The following is a 25,512-nucleotide window of genomic DNA, read 5'->3' on the forward strand; positions in this document are numbered from 1 at the left end:
CGCTCACTAGCACCATGACTGAGAGAGACTTGGGGGTCCTGATTGACCACAAGATGAATATGAGTCACCTATGTGATGCTGTAGCTGGCAAAGCAAACCAAACTCTGGTGTGCATCTACCAATGCATCTCAAGCAAAACCAAGGATGCCATCCTCCCGCTTTATTCAGTCTTGGTGAGGCCACAGCTGGAGTACTGTGTCCAGTTTTGGGCCCCCCCTTCAGGAGGGATGTGGAAAAGCTTGAGAGAGTCCAGAGAAGAGCCACTCATATAATCCAAGGTCTGGAGGGCAGGCCATACAAGGAAAGGCTAAGGGATCTGGGACTCTTCAGTCTGAAAAAGAGAAGGCTCAGGGGGGACTTGGTGGCAGTCTACAATTATATTAGGTTGGACAAGTGGGCAGAAAACAACAGGATGCAGTTCAACAAGGAGAAATGCAAAATGCTGCACCTAGGGAGGAAAAATGTACAGCACACCTACAGCCTAGGGAATGACCTGCTGGGTGGCACAGAGGTGGAAAGGGATCTTGGAGTTCTAGTGGACTCCAAGATGAACATGAGCCGGCAGTGTGACGAAGCCATCAAAAAAGCCAATGGCACTTTATCGTGCATCAGCAGATGCATGATGAATAGGTCCAAGGAGGTGATACTTCCCCTCTATCGGGCGCTGGTCAGACCGCAGTTGGAATACTCTGTGCAATTCTGGGCACCACACTTCAAGAAGGATGCGGATAACCTGGAGAGGGTCCAGAGAAGGGCAACTCGTATGGTCAAGGGCCTGCAGACCAAGCCCTACGAGGAGAGACTAGAGAAACTGGACCTTTTCAGCCTCTGCAAGAGAAGGTTGAGAGGCGACCTTGTGGCTGCCTATAAGTTCATCACAGGGGCACAGAAGGGAATTGGTGAATATTTATTCACCAAGGCGCCCCCGGGGGTTACAAGAAACAATGGCCACAAGCTAGCAGAGAGCAGATTTAGATTGGACATTAGGAAGAACTTCTTCACAGTTCGAGTGGCCAAGGTCTGGAACGGGCTCCCAAGGGAGGTGGTGCTCTCCCCTACCCTGGGGGTCTTCAAGAGGAGGTTAGATGAGTATCTAGCTGGGGTCATCTAGACCCAGTACTCTTTCCTGCTTATGCAGGGGGTTGGACTCGATGATCTATTGAGGTCCCTTCCGACCCTAACATCTATGAATCTATATAAGAGGGGTACATCAGAACCTGGGAGAACAGTTGTTCACCAGAGCTCCCCAAGGGATAACAAGGTCTAATGGCCATAAGCTCCAGGAAAGCCTATTTAGACTAGACATAAGAAAAAAGTTCTTTATGGTGCGTGTGTCCAGAATCTGGAACAGTCTCCCCCCCACAGGTGGTGCAAGCACCTACTCTAGACTCTTTCAACAAACATCTGGATATTTTTCTTGCTGGGATCATGTGATCCCAGCTGACTTCCTGCCTATGGCGAGGGTGGGGTGGGGCTGGACTCGATGATCTCACAAGGTCCCTTCTAGCCCCTAATGTCTATTAAATCTATGAAATTGTATCCTCTTTTTGATCCACAAGCTTGCCCCTAGGAAGATGCACTTCTTTACCATTAAAATAATGCATAAGGTTTTGATGGGGAGTCATGGCACTGCATGGCTACCTGCACAGGAGCCAAGTCATGCTGGTTCTTGACCACATATCTCTTCCCAATGCAAAATGGTCTGGATTACCTCTTGGTAATGTGGCCCTTTAACCTTTTACTTTCATTGTCCAGTATGAACATAGAAAACAACATGACAACGCAAAATATTTTTCCTCCAGATGAGTTGGCTTTTGCATACTCATCCCACAGCTCCATCCTTAGTGTTGGTGTGTAAAGAGGCATACTGGCCTTTTAATAAAAGATAATTTAGATGGAAAAAGGATTCAGTGTATTCCATTACAAGTAGTCCCAAGTAGAGAATTATGACAACAGGGGCAGATGTTGGGAATGAGGATAATATTGGGAAAAACACAGACTCGTAATGAGCAGAAGAAACTCTTTCTTAAAGGACCTGGGCCAGAAGCCTTGTAGTATGGGATGAAACAAGTCTTTCTTCCTCTTTTCCAAGCCATCAGTCAAACAACCAATGAAGAGAGTTCTGTGGGGAAGCACAGAAAGAAGACACACTGCTCCCATAGCAAAGAGATGGACTGTTTGCCAGTGGATTTGCAAACTCCTAGAAGAAAAAAGGGTCACCTAGAGTCCTCTTCCTAAGTTATGGATCTAGGAGAGAGACCTTCCTCCCCTAAACCAAAAGACAGCACTGGGAAGAAGAGTGTCTATAGCTACTAATTCCGTGTTCGCTGTAAATAGGTTATGAAATAATATTCTAACCACCAAAGATGGAGCTGGACCAGGAAAACTTTGAAGGCCTACCGTGAAAGAGTGTGACTCTGGGAAATAAGACTACCACAATCCCTAATCAAAACGTACAGAATTCAGCTCATAGGCCACATCTACATGAGATGCTGACTGCACAGTTGTTATTGCACAGTCACTTAGTACTTGCATAACCAAGTATTAAACAACTGCACAGTAACTGGCATTACTACACAGCAGCATCCCAGGACTGTTGCCTAGTGATGCTTATTTTGCAGTAGCTCATTTCTACTGCACAGTAACACATTACTACTATGCAGTAGCCTTGCATTACAGTTAGTGCCAGTGATGCTACTGCCCAGTAGCATCACCAGTGCTATCTGTGATGCAACACTATTGCACAGTCGTATCGTGTTAAAAACATTAAAACTACCAAGGATGAAGATTCCACAACTTCTCTAGGTACTCAGAATTAGAAAATTCTTTCTAATTTGACTGACTGAAACAGAAATACTAAGCTTTAACCAGCACCACAACTACTAAAGATGCAATTTGTTGTTAGTTGCTTCTCAAGTAGAACTACACTTTCAAACATTTTCTTTCTTTTTTCCCTAATTAATTCTATATTGTACCTTAGATGGGCTGGTAACCTACTTTTACAATTAAACATTTATCATAGGATTCATTGTAGTAAATTATGCTACGAAGATAAACAACAGTATGAGACTGGCCCCTCCTTACTCAGTGGGTGCCTCTACATGTGCATTTAATGTGACATGATAAACTCTGGAGCTGTTTGAGCCAGAGTGAACTGCTCCTGGGTGCAGCATCTACATGTGTGCCTGGGATACCAGCACTTTGAGCCATGGTGGAGCTGGTCCAGCCTGGCAGCAGGCTCAGGGGGTCAGCCCTGGAGTTTGGGTGGCAGCGTTGGGCAGTGCTGGCTTTGGCTGGGGCACAAGAGTGCTGAACATACAGAGTTGTGTGGCTAAGAGGCAGCCAGGAGTCTGGCCCTCTCCCAGTTACTGTCTACACGTGCAGTGTAGACAGGGCTCTTGGAATCATAGTGGCCATGCATCAGAATGTGCATTCCTTTGTAACAGTTTTAGAACTGGTGAAGGGTTGTATGAAGTTATGAAATAGAAAAGGAATTCAAAGCCACAGAAACCACTGAAGGTCTCACACAGTGGGCACATCTGCATGTGCATTTGATCCAAGATCAGTTTACTTGCAAGTAAATGCTCCCAGGCAGGTATCTACACATGCAGGGATGTGACACCAGATTTGCTGCTCTTATCACCTACTTGTGTTTGCTCCTTCAAGTGGACATCTGTGGCTGATCCTTGGCCTGCTGAAACTGGCCACGACTGCCAGCCTCTGCTATGTGGCCATCTTTGGGGTGGGCAAGGTCACTGTTGGGAACATCATCCTGGAAGTGTGTGGCACCGTACAGGACATGCTGGGGCACACTGTGCTCTGGATGCATAACCCTCTGGCAATGGTAGCAGGGTTCTATGCCCTGGGATTCCTCCAGGGCATTGGGACTCTGGATGGGACTCCCCATCACCTGCCTGTCCCTTAGCAACTGCTCCTATTATAGCTGGAGTGACTTTCACTTGGTTGTGCTCCAGGCTATAGTTGACCACCGTGGCACCTTCATGAATGTAAGTGCTGGCTGGGTGGGCAGGGCCCATGATGCTCTCATGTTTTGCAGCTCTGCCCTATTTTCCCTAGTTCAGAGTGACCACTTTGCAGCAGGGTTGCTGGACTTGCAGCTGGGTGCCATGGTGGTTCCACTGTTCCTCACTAGGGACCCTGCCTACCCACTACTGCCCTGACTCATGGCCCTGCACTGGCCCGCTGGATCCCCACTAGGCCCACTTTAACCGGTGCCTGGGCTGGACCCACACCCTGGTGGAGCACGCCTTCTGCTGCCTCAAGAGATATTGGTGCACCATCACCACCCACCTTGAATTTGCTGAAGACAACCTCCTTTGGCAGGTGTGTGGCACTGTGGTGCAAGGAAGTGGCACTTGGGTGCAGGCAGGCTGGTGTGTTGGCCTGTGGCCTGCCTAGGAGGACACAGAGGCCTGGAGTGGCCTCAGGCTCCCAGCATATGTGCCCCAGAGCTCAAGATGCCTGAAGACTTTTAAAGGCCTGAGTCTGGGGTTGCCACAGAACTGGCCCAGCCCTAGGGCAGGAGAGGCTCCTAGCCCCAGAGCCCTGGGGCTAGCCTCAGGCTGGCCCCCTAGTGTCAGGGCAGACTGGAAGCAAATCTGCTCCTGGTTTGCATCTACATGTGTGTACTGTGTAGAAACTGCTCACAAGTAAATTTGCTATTTGTATTTGTGGGTAGCAAATTTACTCAAAAGTAGCATCATTTACTGTGCAGTAAGTGTGTACTCAGGGAGGCGTGCACTCTTACTGGACAGTAAACTGTGCTACTGCACAGTAAAGCATCTCATGTAGATGCTTTCAGGACAGTGTTTTTATTTTACAGCTAGCTGATCTACTCAGTAAAAAGGCCAGCCACTCCGTATTAACAAGACTGAAAAGGTTAAAAAGGTCAACAATCTGTAAACAAGGATCATGAGAGCTGTCAGTGGCCTCTGATTTCTCTTCCCCCTGGGCAGTAGCAAGACAGCATCAATTTTCAGTTTACCTTCTAAGAGACTGAACCTAAGACTATCCCAATAATATAATTGAGGCTGTGACTTGGATGACTACACAGTCTGGTGGGTGGCGAATTGGCTGGAGGGTCACACCCAGAGAGTCGTGGTAGATGGGTTGGTTTCGACCTGGAAGGGTGTGGGCAGTGGGGTCCCGCAGGGCTCGGTCCTTGGACCGATACTCTTTAATGTCTTCATCAGTGACTTGGACGAGGGAGTGAAATGTACTCTGTCCAAGTTTGCAGATGACACAAAGCTATGGAGAGATGTGGACACACCGGAGGGCAGGGAACAGCTGCAGGCAGACCTGGACAGGTTGGACAAGTGGGCAGAAAACAACAAAATGCAGTTCAACAAGGAGAAATGCAAAGTGCTGCACCTAGGGAGGAAAAATGTCCAGCACACCTACAACCTAGGGAATGACCTGCTGGGTGGCACAGAGGTGGAAAGGGATCTTGGAGTCCTAGTGGACTCCAAGATGAACATGAGCCGGCAGTGTGACGAAGCCATCAAAAAAGCCAATGGCACTTTATCGTGCATCAGCAGATGCATGACGAATAGGTCCAAGGAGGTGATACTTCCCCTCTATCGGGCACTGGTCAGACCGCAGTTGGAGTACTGTGTGCAATTCTGGGCACCACACTTCAAGAAGGATGCGGATAACCTGGAGAGGGTCCAGAGAAGGGCCACTCATATGGTTAAGGGCCTGCAGACCAAGCCCTACGAGGAGAGACTAGAGAAACTGGACCTTTTCAGCCTCTGCAAGAGAAGGTTGAGAGGCGACCTTGTGGCTGCCTTTAAGTTCATCATGGGGGCACAGAAGGGAATTGGTGAGTATTTATTCACCAAGGTGCCCCCGGGGGTTACAAGAAACAATGGCCACAAGCTAGCAGAGAGCAGATTTAGATTGGACATTAGGAAGACCTTCTTCACAGTTCGAGTGGCCAAGGTCTGGAACGGGCTCCCAAGGGAGGTGGTGCTCTCCCCTACCCTGGGGGTCTTCAAGAGGAGGTTAGATGAGTATCTAGCTGGGGTCATCTAGACCCAGCACTCTTTCCTGCCTATGCAGGGGTTCAGACTCGATGATCTATTGAGGTCCCTTCTGACCCTAACATCTATAAATCTATAATATATAATAAATCACATTTCCATTCTTGACAGAATACACAATTTTATCACAAACAGCTGATAACATTCTACTTAAGTGGCAGCTGCAACAGTTATGTAGTAACTTGCATTTAAATTGTCCAAGAATTTTATGCAAGGGCTGAGCAGAGAGAGTAATTTCACTGGTCAAAAAGTTTCTAATATGAGTTACCTCTGGATGGAAGGGCGCTGTCTTATTACTCACTTTTTTTTTTTTTTTTAAACCAGTATGAGACTGCTCAAAGAGATACCAAAACAGGAAATGTTTCTGAATGGAATAGTTCAGGGGGGAAAAATTCTATAAAGACAATCTATGTCAAGTACTGGTTCTCCAGAAAGCCCCAGAAGTGACATGTATGTGATAGGAACAGGCAGGAAAACTTCCTTCCTTTTTTTTTTTTTTTTAAACTCAAAAGGAAAAGAGCTAGCAAAGGCACATTAACACATATTTATTAGACAGGACTAAGCTCCCTCTGGATGAAATGTGGATGTATTCAAACATACTGCACTTGTGGTGATGCGATGATGGATTGTGATCATATTGGCATTGGTCTTCCTGTGGCTGTTCTCTCTTCCCTTCCATTCTGTAGTTGGTGGCATCACTATAATTTAATTGTATAGAGATGCTTATAGTATGTGGGGAAATTTATCTTTGGGAGCATAAAGCTGCCATCTATGCCTGTACTTCCCCTAAGAGAATGGAAACATACAGGATACCTACCCAAGCTGGTATAAACATATAGCTCCATTGCAGTCAATAGAATGACGGCAAACCATGGTAGGTAGAGTCTAAATGGCCACCAGAAAGAAAAATAAGGAATACTTGATTTTACTGATTTAAAGCAGCAGTAATAATATGTTGGAAGTAATGACCGGAATGCATTCCTGAAGTGGATTAAAGGGCTGGGTTTTGATACATTAGTGAAGTAAATTTTCCTTGCTTTATTCATTACATAAAGGCAGGTGAGCCTGATTTTATCATCTGAAGTGAAGGATTGAATATTGATAGTGAGATAAAATGAATTTTACTACCTTGTCTAGCCATCTTTTCCTTTCTAAGCTAAACTATATGCTTTCACCATTACCTAAATCTGTGAAAATTCTCTCATGAGGTTGTATTTTCTTCTTCCCTGACTTTGCATCAGAATATGATTTGAACAGCTTTGACATGTGGATGGGTGAATGTTTCTCAGATTTCTTACCTACTTACTGACAAAGTCCTAAGCTTTATATTTTACCATCTTCAAAATATGTGTTGCATTACACCTCTTTCTACAAGAGGGATCAGAATGTTATTAAAAAAACAAAACCAAAAAACAAAAACAACACAGAGAAGCCCCGCCTTATTTTGTCTAAATAGTTCTGATTTCACTTCTTTCATGCTTAAATATGAATTTATTTCAGTGTTCTTTAGTGGTGAGATTTTGGTGATATTTGAGGTGTTTCAAAACATTCCAGCAAGTTGGAAATACCCTTTTTTTTCCTGTAATGCCCCTCCACATTTTTTCCATTCTAGTAGAACCTGTATACTGCTGCCCAAATCAATTATACTGAGTGCATCTATACATGCAATTAGTTATGGGTAGATTTTCTATGCATTAAGCTAATGCACCATAGATGATTTTTGGCACATGTCTACATATGCACTAAATTTAGTGCCAGGTCCCTTCAGCCCTGCCATGTGTCCTTGTGACATGTGCCCCTCCAACCTCTGGCCCCAGCTGCCAGCACTTGGCAGCCATCTTTAAAACACAGCTCCCACACTGATCTCTCGCCAGCCACTTCCAGTGCTGAGAAAAGCAGCGTGGCACAGACGCAGGCAGCACATGGCAGCTCTGCTCCTGCCACAGCTTCAGTCCTCATCTATGGCTGCCCCAGCCCCTGGCCCTGGAACCCAGGAACAAGGTCCCCAGATCCTCCTGGCTGCCTTGGTCATCTTGCTGGCCAGCCACTGTCACCATCACCTGGCTCATGGCCATCTTGCTCCACCTGGCTCACAGTAACAAATTTAGTCATGATTAGCCATTTTTACTATGTAGTAAGGGTGCGCACATTTAGATACATGTCTACACTGCGTAGTAGTTTAGGCTAAGGTGCATTACCATATCTCCCATAGACATCCCCCAATGCTGCAAACCAGCACAGGTGGTGTTTAACACGAAATAGAATACCATTTGCCCCATCAGAATGTTCTTGAAAACAAATCCTGATGGCTATAAGCCTCCCTTTTGTAGGATGTGGCTTAAAAGAACATATCCAGACATATCTAAGTCACTGTTTAGCTATTTGAAGTTTCACAACATCAGGTGAACCCTCTATTTTCCAGAAAACTTCTATTTTAAGTTTTCACATGAAACTCTTCTTACTTGAAGCTTCCCTTTGTTCATCTGGCATGTTTCTTATTCCATTTTTTTTCCTGGTACTTCACCTTTCCTTTTATAACATAAGGTTTAGGATCAGTGTGTCTGGTTCTTATACAACAGTACAGAAGATGGTTCCAATGACCTACAGCCTTGTGATTCAGTAACATGGAAATCAGTTACTTTTGCTAAATTGGGTTCATGCAAAACGTCCAGCTGCCTCTTTCTTCCACCTTTGTCTTTGTAACGCAGGGCACAGTCTGAGCAACATATGTTATCTTCCTTTTGGTGAGTTAATAAAACCATTACTGTTACACAATGAACATTTCCTTTAACTTCTTTCTTTCCTGCTGTGTTTTTCTTCATTCACTGGTTTCAGTCAAATGCTCTTTCAGCTTTTCTTTCTTTAGAGTTCATTTGCAATTCCTAACAGCTGAATGTTAGAATAGTATCAGTTATCTTATTAAATCTTTCTCCCCCCCCCTTACTTTTCTTAGTTATATAACTTACAGGTTTTCTTCATTGTTTGATATCCCAAATGTATGGCCAAATTGTGTTTTCTTTAAGACCCAAGCCTTCAGCCAAGAAAAGGAGGAGGAAAGGAGGTCTGTATTTGTACATTGCTGTTGGGCTCATACCCACCACTGGTAGTGGTGAACAACAAGCTTGTTTAGTGGAGAAGAAAGTATTTATAGATTTCATAGACATTTGGGCTGGAAGGGACCTGGGAGGATCATCGAGTCCTCCGGGGTCCCTTCCAGCTTGATAATTTTCAATGGTCTGACTACACTGGGTCTTGTGTGCAGGCTAAAGGAATCACCCTTTAGTGTCAAGTCTGTGTTTCACACAGGCAAAACCTTATTTCCTTGGTCATTCTTCACAGATCTAGAATTGAGCCCAGCTGCTTGTGTAACACTACTATTTCATATTAAGGGCTTGATTTTTCAGACCCTTAGGCCTACAAATAACTCGTGTTAGTAGGTGAACTATGCATGCAACTTTGGTGGGACTGGACACAAAAGTAAAAGGTGCTTATAGATCTGAGTATTTACAAGATTAGCCCTTAATCATGTTTAAAGTTCAGCAAAGTAAGTCTGAGAAACCCTGAACCCTTATTATTCTGTGACCCTTCCCCAAACAAAAATAGCTAAACTTTTATTTAAGAAAAATAGTTTTTGATGTGACAACTCATGCAGTAAGTTATAGCCTGGGAATATATGATATAGCCAAAATATTAAATGCAAATATGGCTTGGTCCTTAAAAAACTAGTTATGATTAAAAAAAAAAAAATCACCTCTAAGTATACTGAAGTTAGGAAATACCATTATAACATGAAAAAAATATGGCTTTTCTATATTATTGATTGTGCTCTGCATGGGATTAAATGGTGTCAGCAGATGGAAGGCAGAACAATATGTCAGAATTTACAGATGATATAAAAATTCCTGTAGTCTTCAAGATAAATACACCAAGCCTCTCAGTTGTAGTTATAAAAATACCCATTTTCTTTTTACAAGTTGTCTTAAAGGACTAGAAAACAGTTAGTTACTTTGGAGGCTGTTCTGCCATGACAGTTTTATGGTCTTTTATTCTTAGTGGATAGTGCCAAGTGTGTAAATTTTCAGCAGAGAATCATTTGGGATATGAAAACAGTCCTTCATCAGAAAAGGACCTCTTTCCTTTGAGGTTCTTAACAAAAGCCATTTTTCTGCAGGATTCCAGTGGAAACCAAGTAATTGAGGAGCCAGCAGAGAAAAAGCAGGCATAGGTTTGAACAAAGCAAGTTTGAAATATAAACATAATTTAGGCCTAGAGTATAAACTTTATTTGCACTCAGGCTATAAACAGATATCCCATTTGTCCCAGGATAGACCATTTGTCCTGCAATAGGTCCTATAAACATTCATGGGACAAGTAGCACTAATAGTTTATCTTGGGAAATCACGATGTGCATCCAAACAGTTATCATCACATTGCAACATTGAATCAATGGCAGAAAAGCAGTAGCCACTAAACCCCGATTAGAAGGGGATAGGCATACATATCAAAACTGAGACACTTCTGTTTCAGGACAAATACAGGCACAACTTGTTCAGGGACAAGTTGCAACATCTATTCCTAGTTTCTGTGGCAATTCCTCATGCAAAAAAAGTGCCACTGAATAACAATGGACCACTAACAGTGGAACGAATGAGTAATGGATGCAAAAATGGTGTAAAAAGTGGGACTATATGAGTGGAGGATTGTGAAAAGGCAAACCTAACATCTTGAGGTATGGAGTCAAAGATATGTTGCATTAACTTGTAGACTCCTGCCATAGAACCAGTGTTCCCTGACTGGGAAAGATCACCTCAGTGGATGGCAAATCCTTTGGTGATGTCAAGCTGGCTTGGATGCCTTGTCTACACCATGCCCTACCTGCTGCTGTTTCAAAGAGTGGGCCAGAATTAAAGGGATATAATTGAGACATCCTTATGTCACATTAAAGTTGTAGTGCAGAGATCAGTTATGAAATCATTAGCAGTCATCATAGGTGGAGATTTTACTCTGAGCAGGAAAATGCTCCATGTGCTTTGGCCCGTGCTTGAAATATATGGTCTATTATCTTCTGTCTGACCTAGAAGGATTCCTGCTTTTCTGAGAGGCTTGAACCAATTAAGGTAACAATGGTGACACTTACTGGTTTCATTTGAAATTCCTGTACCAGCCCTTGGGATTGCCCTCTTTAATACCTAGTGCACCCCAGTTCTATTCCAGTGCAATTTCTCCATCCCCTGCTCGGAGTAAAATCTTCACCTATGATGGAGAGAAAAGCTTTCTGGAATTAAGGGGAAGCAAGCCACTCCTCATAGTACCACTGTAGAACCTTACACATAGCACTAAAAATGCCGTACAACTACTAGTACTACTACTACGAAGTTCCTGTTTGAAAGAGGTAAATTTTGTGGTAGTTTCTACTTTTTATACTATGAACTACTTGAATCGCTGCGCACTTGTTCTTTTGTAGCACTAAAAGAGTATATTTAGTGCTACAAATGTAGCATCTGTCCATATCCTTTAATTATATGGTATGAGGCCCATTGTCAATGGACTCCAATCAGGTGTGGTCAGGGGTCGAATAGTACCTGTCTAAACATCAGGTTCCTCTGTTTGGGTGCTATGTGCATATGCTATCAGGACACCATGGTGGTGTTATATTACTATTACTTGTAACAACTTTGTTAGTTGTAATAAAAAGAGGTCATAGGCTTCTGCTCTTAGTAACAAAGACTCTCAGTGGTTTCTTGTTTAAAAACAATCAAGCACTAACACCATACATCTGGCTTTATTCCACTACTTTTGAGACAATGACATTGGTGTAAAATACGATCTCTATCACAGTGCAAAGTATTAAGGGTTTCTAGGCCCCCTTATTTTAGGGGATCAAAAGAACTTGTTTACAGCATACACCTCCTAGTTCCACCAGTCACTAAATGTATTTTAGTTCCATCATTTACTTCCAGTTTTCATCAGACATCATGACTTTTCTACTGCATAGTAGGGAGCTGTTCACCAGGACATCCCGAGCTCCGTTTTGGTGTCCTGTATCCATCTTACATATTCTTTTCCATCGAGTGGCCTTTTGAGGTGCCTGGAAGCTAATACTTCTAAGTTCCCCAGCATTTCTACTTATGCTATATGTTGCTTTCTCTCTGGTCACTAAGGCCTATTCATACAGCTGAAGTTGTTATTGAGACCTACTCTGGTTCATACTGCTAACAGGCTTCCTCCATATATTTTCTATATGTACTGATCAAAAGCTGCAATCCATGCTGGAGCAAGGCCTACAGGGCCTAATTATATTCCCTTTAAATGTACTGACAGCCTGAACAAACTTCAGGAAAAACAGTGTGGAGTCCCAGATATGTATAGTCTTAAATAATTTGAGGCCTGTTGATAGTCCACATTCAACTGTACTTGTAAGTCACGCAGCCAGTCAGGAACATTAAGTTTTACTGATAGCCAGGGGAAGAACAAATGTTCCATACCTTCAAACATTCATAGGAGTCTAGTAGAGTCATTATGGGATTTGTGCTACACTAAGCTTAAATGTCTCTTTTCCAGTGTAGTACTCTGGGTTTATAGTTTCATTTATTTGTTCCTCTATTTCTTTTCCTCAGCTCTGCACACCCAATTTTAGACCTATTCTTTCTAAGGAGCCCTGATTTCCTTAGAAATTTTGTTTTTGGCATGGCAGTAGAATTGGGCCAAGAAGCCATGAGTTTGGTTGTTGGGTGTTGTGTGAAGAAACTGCAGTAGCATCCCTCATACCTTTCCCTCCTACCTCCTTTTGTTAAAATGACTAATATAGAGCCTACTCACCACATTTTGCTCTTACTGAAGCTTGTCAAGAAGTCAATGCGAAGCTGAATCCATATCTATGAGCAAAATTAGGCCAGTGTCACTCCAATCATGATTAAAATTAAACCAAGTCTTTGTAGATGTTTACTATACCTGGTAGTACAATATCTTTTTTTAGTTTTGTATAGAACATAGTTAAGATTGTGCCTGTATTTTCCATTCTAAGGTGTTTATAAATTTAGGCATCATGTTTCTTTCCACACTGAAACTTGAAAAACCATTCAACACATGACAGGTTGTTTTTTTCCACAAATATTTATTTTTTAAGATTTTTAGATTTAAGAGGACATAAAAGAGAATTTAGGACTTTGCATCTCCTCCTGAGGGGAAGAAAAAGAGTAATTCAGCACAATTTTTGGGACACTGAATTTGGTAGGGACTTTGCCTTATCTGCAGAAAGACCCCACACTTTTTTTTTTTTTTTTATATAATGTGCATGTTTAGTCCAAATACTAAGAGACATTTATATAAAGTGTGGGATTTTTGTAACTATGGCATTATTGCAATGACTTCAGAATACAGAAACAAAGAGAGCATCAAACCAGAATAAACTGACTAGGTTAATCTGGCATTCTGTTTGACAGGGGCCAGACCAAGAGAATTCAGGAGCTGGCAAAGGAATGGGGACCACCCCCTGACACCATTGTCCCTTAAGAAGCCCACCAGCCTGCACAGCTACTTCCCACACCTGGAGCTTCTGGGCCAGTGTGGGACACCTGATGAGACCAGGCAGGGAGCAGTGACAGGAAAGAATGATCCACTGGCCATTCCTCTGGCCACCCTGGACATGGGAGGAGCTGCAGTACCAGTCCTGCCCTGGTTCAGTTGGGGCTGCAGGGAATGGCTATGTAAGTGCTGGGACAGTGAGGGAGGCAGGCAGGTCCCTCTTTCCTGCCCCCTTCTTCCTGCCTGGCTCTCCTTTCTCCTGGTGTCCTGACAGCTCGGAGGCTCCAGCCATTCTTCATCATATGCCCTGCATGGTCTGTGCAATGGTGCCAGTGGCATTTGCCACACACCCCTTTTCCTTAATACATCCATGTTACAGTTAGAGTTTGTTTCCTTTCTAATGTAAATGCTGGTGACTTCAGCATCCATGTCTCCTAGGCTCATATTTAGTAAGGTATTTTAAGTGATTTGGAGTAATGTCATCGGGAGTTTAGGTATCTCCATGGGCTTTAGACGTCTTGTAAATGTCTTCCTGGTTTGGGCCTTTAGCTTTCTCTTATCATATCTTTTGTCACAAGTTGAGGGCTTTGCCTCTAATGAACTATGCATTGCATTAGAGCTTATTTCCTTTTACCAAATTAAACATCCCATTTTCTTTTATACGAAATAGCAAGTAGGAGAGTGCCTGACTTGTCTTCTCTAAAAGAGTCATTGGTTCATATGCTTCCATCATATCATTTTATTCCCTCTTCACTAACCTAAACAGTCACAGTCTACTTTATCTCTTTTCATGCTGCTTAAATATTCTCTTTCCCTGCCTGTAATCATTTTCATCAGCCATCACTGAAGCCTCTATATGTGCCGTCACCTTTTGGAACCAGAATGGCCACATCTGAATTTTGTACTGTATATGAACTGCTAAAGTAATACTCGGCACTTTTTCAATGAACAGTTCCATCTAATTAAGTACTCAGCAATTTGGATGAGTAGTTCATATTAATCCTTTCCATGTGCACTTCCTTTACTTTTGTTAATATTAACTTCATCTGCTGTCATGCTGCACAATCCCTTCCCTCTGAGCCCAAACAGAAATCGTTTACAATCTTTTCTAGTCTTGACTAAACAAAACATTTTCATCATCTGTCAATTTTGTCACTCTGCTCACCCACTTTTTCCAGGTCATTGAACAATTCTAGCCTTAATAAGGAAAGCTGTGGCACATCACTACTACCATGCAAAACATTACCATTTATTCCACTCCTTATTTTCTCTCTTGTACCATGTAAATGGTGCCATCCTCTAGTTAGGCAACTGGTTGGGTCTAATTATGCAATAATCATCTACCTTAAAGTAACACAGAAGTAAGAAGTAAAGTCCAAGATTGTATCATTAGACACAGCCCCGAGAAAGGTGTACTGCACAAACTTTACCAAGCCTAAGAAGCATACATACCCAAGAGATAATTATGGTGCATTAATGAATTTGTAGATGCATCTAGTAAGAATTTTTCTTAAAGGGTAACTTTTTAAAAACATTAGCAGCACACCTCTGCCAAGTTAAATTGTTCCCAGAATTGCTATGATTAAAAATCTGAGGAAGCAATAATGTAAAAACAAGTATGTTTGAAAGAGTGCAGAAAAATGACTTTCCAGGTTGCTCAGTGGCAAAGTGAAGTAAGAAAGCACCTTTAGAATTGCTACAGTCAAAAAAAAAAAGAAAGAAAGATTGAGTTCAAACTACTGGAGTGGCAACACATAGAAGAACTGATACGATATTCAGAGAAATGCCTGACAGGAGTTTTTCATTAAAAAATATGACATAGACCTGATCTATATAGGCAGGATAAAAACAAAAACCATTTTTGCAAGTAATTCATCACAAAGTAGTCTCATGCAAACAAACAAAAACTATCTATTAATGTAATGGAAGTTATATCACACTTGGTCCAAGTACAGATGCCTATCCTGATATATTATCAAGGTATCGACACATGCTTCTATATTAAAAAAAGCCAGCTTTTACAGAGAAAAAAAAAAAAAAAAAAAGACAGATCACCAACTTTTTTTTCTTTTTTTGCAATGCTCAGATTTTATTAAATAGGTAAGAGATTTTTTTTTTTTTGCTGTTTTGGGAACCTAAAAAAAAAAAAAAAATCTGAGAAATTACTGAAGTAGGTTGATTGCTCCTGTGAGTGATACTATTCCAATTCAGGCTGCTACCCTGAAACTCCAAAGGCAGCATTTGAATACCAGATTATAGAATATATTTCAAATTTTGGATTTACATCCAGATTCCAATAATTGTACATGTTTTTGGATTTCTACATTCTGATGGTGACATTTAATTTATATGCAATTGGATTTATTATTCTCTGTCCATTAATATTACAAGTGTTTTTTCCAAGGCAGTTGAAATATAGGATGTATGGTTTTTATTATTATTATTAGTAGTAGTAGTATTATTTAACTTACAATGATAGACATATATAAATTTAGAGTAGTTTTTGTTATATATTGTATATTGGTGTCCTCTCCCTGATAACCAGTTTACTATAGCTATTTGAGAATGCCTTTCTTCACGTCTAAAGTAAATTGCTGTAGTGGAGTCAGTGAATGGATCTACATGGGATATTTACTGCGGAACCGACTAATTAGCTCTGCAGTAAATTCTCAGCATCTACATGTGTCCCTATTAGGGTGCAGTAAACTAATAAATGCTGCTGTAGATTAGTACTTGTAAACCCAAGTACTGTTCTATGATGGCATTATTTAGTGCACCACAATGCATGTATAGACCCTGACAGGGCTGGATGGGGTACAAGGGTGCTTTGATGCAGGGACTGTCTTCTAGCTAGCCCCCCACTGAAGCACCCTTGTGCCCCAATCAGCCTCTTTGCAGCACACTGAGCCAGGTTGGAGCAGCCCCAGGCTGGCAGACTGACCCCCTGGGCACCCTGCCAGCCAGGGCTGCTCTGAACCACCTCAATGTGCCTTGGTGTACACTTAAATGTGGCACCTGGAAACAATAAACTTGGGCACAAACTGCATTGGAGTTATTAATGTGATGCAATAAACATGTGGATGTGCCCATCTGCTCTAATCTACTCCACTGATGCTTTACAGAATTGTTATATAAATGGGTTAGGACACTTCCATTGGTATTACCAAAGGTTTGTGAAAGAGGAAGAGGGAAAGAAAAGTTATACAATGTTTACACCAATAGTTAATTCTGGATGAAGTAACTATTATAGGCAGTCATATACAGGGTTTGCCAAACAATTTGCTTTGGCAGGCACTAAATAATTGTGCTGCAGATAACATCCACAATTTAACTAAATTAACAGTGCATTCTCTGTTTCATCACAGGCATGGCATGTGAGATTTTTGCTAAATTGAATACATTCTCAAAGAGCATCTCTTCTGTGCATCACTCCGTGCACCTTTTATTTCAAACAAAGCAATGACTCTTATATTTATGGAACATGGCTCACCACAGGGGATACACTGCAAAACAGTGTCAATGAATATCTTTCACTTTTCTCACTGCAGAAATCAGGTATGGCATGTCCTCGTCCCTGACGTTATTGTCCTGGGTAGAGATTATTGCATTTCACCTCACCCTGGCCACAAACTGTTTTTCGCTATGTTGACATTTGTGCCCCTAAGGGAAGGATAGCCACACTTCAGTGGCCTCATACTAGACATAGGCAAAACTGACACAGTTGAACCAAACTTTACTGATAGGACTTAGTGTTTTCTGAGTGCTCTGTTTACAAAGCCAACTAACTTCAGGGCCAGGTACAGACACTACACTTTTACTGGTATAAGTGATCAGAAACTGGTCTATACCCATAACAGGAAAGAACTTCGACACACAAAAAAACCCAGTCAATACTCAGAACAGAAGTTCGGCAAAGATAAACTAGTTTAAGAGTGGTGGAACCTGATCTAAGTTTTGCTCCCCCACAAAGGGTGAATGTGTGTTCTGTTTGATACCTCAGAACTTAGATTGATTTCACCTCAAGCTTTTGAATGTCTGTACCTACCTTAGGAGGTTACACTGGAGGAAGCAAACAAAACAAAAACAAAAGCCATCACAGAGTCTGGTTGCCTTACTATGTTTTAATGCTTATTTTTGGAATAGACCTTTTTGCTTATCCATATTTAATCTTGCAATAGGTGTATTACTCTCACACAGGCACAGAAGGATCTCACATCTTTAAGCTGCATCTCCTCTCTCCAGTAGACTGAGTCACATTGATGAAACTTCAAATTTTTTTTTTTTTTGGTATACAGGCCTGAGGTCATTTTAAAAATAGTGTTTCAGGGTTCTTTTATTACCATATTTCCTCACATACAACATCCACATCATCTTAAAAAGATAATAGCCCTGCACTGAAGCACCCTCATGCCCCAGCAAGCCCCTCCTCAGCATGTTGAGCCAAGGGGAACAGCCTGGGGTTGTCAGGATGATCCTGGGGCCCCTGCCAGCCACAGCTGCTCTGCCCTTGCTCAGCATGCTGTGGTCCCGGGTGCACATGCAAGTGGCATAACCAGAGCAATAAAATCTGGAGTAATAAGCTCTGGAGTTTATTGCTTCACATCAATATGCATGTGTAGATGTGCCTACAGAGTAGAATAATGAGCAGGCTCAGCTACTTACTAACTACAAGGGAAGATTTTTTTTCCCCTTCTTCTTTGTCCTGCTTTTCAAAAGAGTGCATGTTATTAATGTGTTTTATGTGAGAAAATGCATTTTAAAATGCATATAATGACCCAGGTCAACCCAATATGTTGAAAAAACCAATGGGAAGCATCCATGGGAAGAACACTTCATAAAGTTACCTCTAAATCCTGGGAGGTTGGGATGTTCTCTTGCAAAAGTAATAACCAACCAGAGGCACAAGCCCCCTACACAGAGGCTGTTTACCTCTGAAGTGCTTCCTTTATACCAAAGGTTTAGTAGAACTATGTGGACTGTTTCCTCTGTTACAAAACTCTACAAAAGACCTCATATGTAACAGTGAGGCCTCAGAGTTTTCAGTGTATTCATAACATATACACTGTGAAATGTTTCTACTATACAGCTCTCACAATAACTAGATGTCACAGAAAGAGTAACTTTGTGTTGTTTGTAACTTACGTTATTTTAGTCTACTATTCCACCTGCTTTTGGAACTTAATTACCAGTACAATAATTTTGGGGTATTTTTATAGTGGACTGGAAATTTAAATCTAAATTTGGATCAGGTGTCATTAAAAGGTTTCTGTAATCTAAGCTAGAAAGCACTTGCTTTGCATGTTGAGAGAGAACACCCCCTCCCCCCCCCCCCCGCATCAACTGAGAGGACTGGGGGCAACCAGCATGGTTTCATTAGGGGCAGGTCATGTCAGACTAATCTGATTGCCTTCTACGATCAGGTCACAAAAGCATTGGATGCAGGTGTTGCCATAGATGTAGTCTTTCTGGACTTCAGCAAGGCCTTTGACACCGTCTCTCACCCCGTCCTCGTTAAAAAATTAGGTGATTGTGGCATCGATGCCTACACGGTCAGATGGATTGCTAATTGGCTGAAGGGTTGTACTTAGAGCGTGGTGATGGATGGGTCATATTCGACCTGGGGGGAAGTGGGCAGCACAGTCCCCTAGGGCTCAGTCCTTGGGCCCGTGTTGTTCAATTTCTTTATCAGCGATGTGGACGACAGGGTGAAAAGCAACCTGTTCAGATCCGCTGATGATACCAAAATCTGGGGTGAGGTGGGCACGCTAGTAGAGAGGGAAAGACTGCAGAAAGACCTGTATAGATTGCAGGGGTGGGCTGACAAAAACAGGATGCATTTCAATACAGACAAGTGCAGGGTGCTGCACTTGGGCAGTAGTAACCAGCAGCACACTTATAAGATGGGAAACTCCCTTCTTGAGAGCACGGAGGCAGAAAGGGATCTTGGAGTCATTATTGACTCCAAGATGAACATGGGCCAACAACGCAAGGTCACAGTCGGCAGGGCTAACTGGACCCTATCGTGCATCCACAGGTGCATCTCAAGTAGGGCCAAGGAGGTGATCCTCCCCCTCTTCGCAACACTGGTCAGGCTGCAACTGGAGTACTGTGTCCAGTTCTGGGCACCCCACTTCAAGAGGGATGTGGACAACATTGAGAGGGTCCAGAGGAGGGCCACCTGCATGATCCGGGGACAGCAGGGCAGACTCTACAATGAGAGGCTACGGGACCTGAACCTGTTCAGCCTTCACAAGAGAAGGCTGAAGGGGGACCTGGTGACCATCTATAAACTCACTGGGGAGGGGGGGGGGGACCAGAAGGGTTTTGGGGAGACTGTTTCCCCTAGCGCCCCATGGGATAACAATGAATAAGGGCCACAAGTTGTTGGAGAGTAGGTTCAGATTAGACATCCATAGGAACTAATTTCACAGTTAGGGCAGCTAGGATCTGGAACCAACTTCCAGGGTAGGAGCCAGCACCACTTCCCTTGGGGGTCTTTAAGAAGCGGCTTGATGCCTACTTGACTGGGGTCAACTGAGCCCAGTTTCTCTCCTGCCCAGGCGGGGGAGGTGGGGGGGGGGGGGTCGGACTTGAAGATTTACAAGGTCCCTTCTGACCCGACTTCTACGATTCTATGACCTTGAAAGAGAAACGTTCAGCATCCCAAAGTCACCTACTCTAATCACTCCTTTACCCAGAGAAAAGCAATCAGAATTTGAAGTTTGCTAAGCAAAGTCATGTTTGTTAGGGAAGACAAGACAGCCACGTTCCACAACTTGGGGGATTTGGGATGGGGAAGAAGGCAGACCCAAAAGGCATATTTATACATGTTCCAGGGATGGGGGAACTTTACAGCAGCTCCTAGAGCTGCTCCGATTAAAGCACCCACAGTGTCTCATGTATTCAGCATCCCATGCTTCAAAATGGTGGCAGGGGCACCTTAACTAAAGCTTGTTCGATGCTGAATACATGAGCTACTAAATATACAAGATGCCATATAGAGATGCTTGGGGACCCTGAATACACAAGATGCGGAGGCCACTGGAGTGTGCCAATTAGCATGCTTCAGCAGACTCAATTAAAAAACAAAAAAACAAAAAACACATTTCTGCTTTGATGTGCTGTAATTACAGCATGTCTGAGCAACCTCCCTGCATGTCTACAGGCACCCAAAGAAACAAGGTGACTGGTATGAAAACTCCAGCTGAGGGTAGTTATTCCCCTTCCCTGTATAATGATGGATCTAGTGTCCAAAAGCATGCTGGAATGTCTCAGTGAAATCTTGACTGGGGAATCAGGGCAATATGGGAAAGTGGTGAAGGGGTCCTCCTGCACCTGACTCATCCACTTTGAGTCAAAGAGGAGTTAGAAACTCCTGGTTCATATAAGCCTCTGTACACTGGCTTGGTTCCCTGTGAGCTGCCTCATTCTCTTGTATTGACAGCTGGGGAACTCTGAGCTATATCTCCATAGATAGCCCAGCAGAGAGAGACTATTATCATTAAAGCCCTTGAAGTTTAATCATAAAGACACCCATATGGAAGGATTTACATTTGGCTTGCAAAATAGGGCCACATTACAGGTTACCTTTAAATCATATAAAGGGTCATAAAAATGGGAATATTCACCTGTTAAAGGGTGTTAACCCATGGTAAGTACCTTCCAAATGTTTTAAAAGGAAAAACAACTCAGAACAAGATTCATCTTTGAAATGTTTTACCCGTGCCATTCCAGGATATTGTTTGAACTGTCAGGGGAGGCAAAACACTTTACTTTCATCCCTTCAGTATCCCAAGAAGCACAGCTCCCATCCACTCCACCTCTTCCCATCCTCCAGAATTCAAGTGGTCTCTTTGTCTTGCTCCCCCTTCCATGCCAAGAACAATTGCTCTGTGTGGCTTAACTGCAGAGACACCATCGATCTCACTGACCAGTAACTTCATAGTTAGCACAGAGCCACTGGGGCTCAATTAAATGGAGATCATGGCTGTGTCCAGATGAGCGTGGCTACATAGTATGTGGCACCGCAAACATGTTTGCAGTGCCACATACCACACATTCAGACATTCTCCCCACTGCAAGGGAGCAATACCCATGCATGTGCTGCTCCACTTTTTATTTCATGGGGTTTTTTTGACCTCTGGACATCCAGGGGTCAAAAAAAAAAAAACAAAAAACAAACAGAGCAGTGCATGTACAGGCAGAGCACACTGCTCTAAAGCAGAGCTGCAGCTGCTAGCCAGGCTCCATGCTGTAGAACTGACACTGCTGCAGCTCCAGGAACCTCCAGGGCAGGATGCTAGGGTCAGCCCAGCGCTGGCCCCAGCTTCCCCTACTCCATCCAGGGTAATCCCTGGGGACAAGTAGTGGCAACGCAAAGTGCACTACCACTGCTTGTCCCAAATGTACACACCATGTGTGGACACAGCCCATGAGGCTGGAGAAAGCCTGCTGCCTGCATGGGTTCACTGCCAGGTGGTTAAGCTGCTCTCAGTGCAGACATACTGGTCTCCTTCAAATAGATGGGGTAAGCCCCAGGGAAGCCAGTGAGCCCTGGGGAAGCAGGCTTTCCTGGGGCTCTCTGGTCTTACTGAAACTGATGTGGCAGCTACACACTAAAAGCAGAATCATGGGGTTAACTGAAAAGTTTATATACCTGATTCAGAAGATAATCCCAGAGATTTCAAAGAAGAAGCCATAGTCTAAAAGCATTCTACTCTATTGGGGTCTTTAACCTCTTTTTAGCAAATGAATTGCTTTATTATTTTTCTGTAACATAAAAACTGAGTGAAAACTGAGAGAGTGAGAACTATTTACTTAGAGGTACTTTGAGTCTATTGAGTGGGTCCCTAAAGTAGGACCTTGTTAAGGGTGTTTACATGCATTTAGTTCACTGGAGCCAGAGAGGTAGAGACAAACAGATGCTGGGAAACCATGGCCAGGTATTGTCCAGACAGACAGCAGGGTGGCCCAGTGCGGATACCTGTCACAATCTAAATCTAATCTTCCCGGCCCTATGTGCCTTTTTCTCCAGGCTGTCTCCACAATGCTGCCCCCTCCCGGGGTCTCTCTGCACAATGCTGCCCCTTTCTCAGGGGCCTTCTCAGTAATGCAGCCCTCTCTCCAGGGCTCACCACACCCACACTGAGGCTTCTCAACTGCCCCTTTCTGGGCTAGGGTCAATGCACCCTGAATGCCACAATGCTGCCCCCTCTCAGGGTCCTCTCCACAATGCTGCCCCCTCTCAGGGTTCCTCAAAGAGCTGCCCCCTTCTCAGTAACACTGTCCCCTCTCTGGGGCTCACTGCACCCACACTGGGGCTTCTCAACTGCCCCTCTTTGGGCTGGGGTCAATGCACCCCAAATGCTGCACCCTCACTGGCACTGGGGTCCCCACACTGCTGTGGGTCCCCTAAGAGGCCTCCTCCAATGCCTAATAGCCTCACCCAAACCACCAGTCATAAGCAGCAACACAAACGTAAACCCCTTGGCTATAACACAAAATGGAAGCCACCTAGCCATAATAACAATCCAGCCTACCAGGTAATACTCCATCCCTCAACCATGTCAGACACTGCACCTTCAGTCAGGCTGCTCCTCTCTTCCAAGAGAGAGAGAGCTCCTTCCTCCTTGGTTGTTGGCAGTGAACTGCCTTTGGCCCTAGCCCCTAGGGTTTATAATGGAGCCAGGCCCTGCCCCTTCTGGTCAGCTGACCTCCTCTGGTTGCCCTGGCAACCAACAGCTGGGCTCCTTATTTCCTGATAGGGCTTCCTCCGTAGCAGTTTCCCCTCCTTAGGAGCAGGGCACCTCAGTGCTCTGTGACACAAGGATAGCTCAGACAGACCACAAGCACTTATCAAAGCCGTGCCTAGATTTTATATGGAACTTGTCATCCATGTATTTCAAAGCACCTTGCAAAGGAAGCTCAAAATCATCTCACATTGGGAAACAGACAGAGAGACTTCCTAACATCTCATGGCAAGCTAGCAATAGAACTGGGGCCAGAACTCAGCTCTCCTGATTGACAGATTAAAGAATGAGCTAGACAGTACTGTTTCTTGCCTATTTAGACCCTGTCACCACATGAACAATATCAAGGATGGGGTGATGGCATATAGACCCGTGTCATTTTCTCCAGGCCACAGCTGAGGCATGTGGACTGAGATTTGTCCTGTTTCTGCCTATGCTATACCTACTATGTGGATAAATTCAGGACTTAATTCTCTAGGACATCTTAAACCAGCACTAAAACAACCATAGAAACTTCTTCACTTTCCTCTGCTCCTTCCCTGAACTACATGCCATCCCTGCCATCTCCCCCCCCCAACACACACACACACACTTCAGAGGAGCATTAGAGTTTTGGCATCTGTTCATGCCTCTGCTTACCAGTCCTTTAATAGCAAGCTATAGTTGTGCAGGTATGAGATGGCATAATATTCCCCAGATTTAAAATGTTATAAAGGTAACCTGTAAAAGTGCCCATAGGCTCAATTGTGTAAAAAGGTAATGTGGCTAAGGCAATAAAGCCAAGAGATACAAAGTCGTATTCTGTCCTCATCTCTACAGCTGTGATCACACTGGACAGTGAGTGAGAAGAAAGTGCGTAACAGATTCAAACTATCAAATGTACAAAGACAGACTGGGGTTGTGGGTAAGGGAGATCCGATTGAGGGCAAGGCCTAAAGCCAGAAGACATGGACAGTGAAAGGGAGAAGTAATGGAGTAATTTGAGTGAGTCAGAGTGAATATTCATCCACTTTGGACCATTGACTACTCTAATTCAGTTCAGACTGAAGTTCAGCACAGCCAGGGTGTTTGTCAATTGCATGGAAAGGCTAAAATGTGGCATGGCTGGAAGGGTGAGGGGGTGTGTGTTTCTTATAATGAATGGAAAGCAAGAGTTCATGTGATAAAGTAGTAATGGTGATGTCAGTTCTCAGCACCCAAGTCTTACTAAATGTTCATGTAGTAATTCCATTGGCTTCAGTGGACATAGGATAATCTGTCAGAACAGTTGCTGTTATAAGATCCTTACCCTACTTCCTTGATATCTTTCTAATTACTCTTTTCACAATATTTCAGTGACATTTGGATCAGGAACAAAAATTAACTGAGTCCTGTTTAAGGACACAGCAACTGACAAAACCAAACCATATCTGAATCCAACTCATCTACTTGTTTGAAATTTGAAACTCAGAGTTCTAGGTTTTTACCATTTTTATTTAAAATAACATTTTGAGAAAGAACTTAAACATAGTATTATATTTATTATTTTTCCAAATCAGAATCAGAGCAACACCAGGATTCTGTACATATCTTGACATGAGTCTTGTGTGTCTGGGTCCTATAAATAATACACATAAAAGTAAAAATCACCAATAATAACAACCTGGATAATTTCATAGAATTATGGATAAAAACTCAATTTTGATCATTTGGTCTGACGTTTTGTATAACTGTTTCCTGTTAGAACTTGTGTGCTCCATCAAATTCAAGTTCTTCACCTAGGTACTTAAGAAGTATTATCATCTAGTCTCTTTTCAACCTTCTCTTTGCTAAGCTAGTGATTGAGTTTTTTGGTCTCTCAGTGTTGTGATTACTGAAACAGGAAACAGTATTCCAGGTATACCTTTCCTTCTACTGAACTGTCTCTATTACATACACCCAAGGATCACATGTGCCTTTGAGTGGCAGCATATCATTAACAGATCAGGCCCATGTCACCCCAGTTTGCCTACCACCTTGCTTTCCAGGGTGATGTCCTCTGGTGTGCACTATGCTTTTTTTCTTCCTGGATGTATGAGTTGACATTTATTCACATTAAAATGCATATTATTTGCTTGCATCCAGTTTACCTGATGATCAGTCTAGTATTAGCACAACTTTACCTTTCTTTCACTATTGGGAGCTTCCTCAGTGTTCCA

At 43.2% G+C, this 25,512-nt stretch overlaps 1 long non-coding RNA gene across 1 annotated transcript; it reads right to left on the minus strand.

The window, feature by feature from the left end:
- Positions 1-6,606: 6,606 nt before the first annotated feature.
- On the minus strand, positions 6,607-23,219 carry LOC132250642 (uncharacterized). Its single transcript, XR_009462239.1, has 3 exons — positions 23,126-23,219; positions 12,882-12,937; positions 6,607-6,760 (listed from the first exon to the last, which is right to left on the minus strand). It is a non-coding gene; the product is annotated as an uncharacterized LOC132250642 (long non-coding RNA).
- Positions 23,220-25,512: the final 2,293 nt, after the last annotated feature.

The sequence above is a fragment of the Alligator mississippiensis genome, chromosome 5, assembly GCF_030867095.1.
Source record: "Alligator mississippiensis isolate rAllMis1 chromosome 5, rAllMis1, whole genome shotgun sequence".
Classification (NCBI taxonomy): Eukaryota; Metazoa; Chordata; order Crocodylia; family Alligatoridae; genus Alligator; species Alligator mississippiensis.